Source organism: Penaeus monodon, unplaced genomic scaffold (genome assembly GCF_015228065.2).
Source record: "Penaeus monodon isolate SGIC_2016 unplaced genomic scaffold, NSTDA_Pmon_1 PmonScaffold_766, whole genome shotgun sequence".
In the NCBI taxonomy this organism is placed as follows: domain Eukaryota; kingdom Metazoa; phylum Arthropoda; class Malacostraca; order Decapoda; family Penaeidae; genus Penaeus; species Penaeus monodon.
The window spans coordinates 45,709-46,730 of NW_023662838.1; the positions used below are offsets into that span (position 1 = coordinate 45,709).

A 1,022-nucleotide genomic window follows, 5' to 3' on the forward strand; every position below is an offset into this window, starting at 1 on the left:
AAGGTCAGGTACTCCCCACTTTTTTCTTACGACAATGATCTTGGACGTAAGCATCTGTTGCATATTTTTTGGATTAATTTCAATCACTACAGTGAATTATACTACCGATAAAAAAGTTATGCAGATTCGTCGTTATGCAGTGTCTACAAAGACCAATGAGGTACGATAAAATTATTATGTCACGGTTTAACGAAGTGCTTAAATTTTTTATTGCATCCTAATGGATTCCCAAACAAATACAATGTGGACTTGGAATTACACGCCATCGAGTAGACTCCTTCTTTTTAATAATTTATGTGTTGCAGGTTTCTGTTAGTGAAGTAAAACAAAATTGATCTCTGTCGTGCCGGGGAAAATATTACACTATTAATATTACCCCTCTCTTTCCCCTCAAACCCCAAAGCGTCTTGTCTTCCGTGCTTCCATCCTGTGGCAGGCCACCGCTTCAACCACTGAGGCAGTTATTCCAGAGTTTGGTGTGTACATAATGAGGTTACTTTCATCACATAATGCCACTGATGGATTAGAGAATCTCTAGTAAATACGGATTGTGAGTAGAGGGACACTGGCGGCACACAGATAGAATCAGTTCCAAGCTCTGCATTTATTTTGGTTCGCTCGCGTCTTGCTTAGGGCCAGCCACTGCTCCAGTGCAGTGCCAAAATCGTTGGCAGCGGTGGGATTCGAACCCACGCCTCCGAAGAGACTGGTGCCTTAAACCAGCGCCTTAGATCGCTCGGCCACGCTACCTGTAAAAATGAAAGATATTTGTGATAGTAATAGAATATATATATATATATATATATATATATAATATATTATATATATACAAGTAATAGAATATTAAAATATTAAAATATATATAATATATATATATACATATACATATATATATAATTATATATATATATATAAAATATTATATATATATATACATATATATACAATAATATATATATATATATATATATATATATATAATATATAATAACAAGTGTTTCGTAGAATTCTGATATAATGAT

General features: G+C 33.9%; 1 non-coding gene across 1 annotated transcript; it reads right to left on the reverse strand.

Annotated features, from left to right (window-relative positions):
• Positions 1–668: 668 nt before the first annotated feature.
• On the reverse strand, positions 669–750 carry Trnal-aag. The gene has a single exon. It is a non-coding gene; the product is annotated as a tRNA-Leu (tRNA).
• Between the last annotated feature and the right edge of the window lie 272 nt (positions 751–1,022).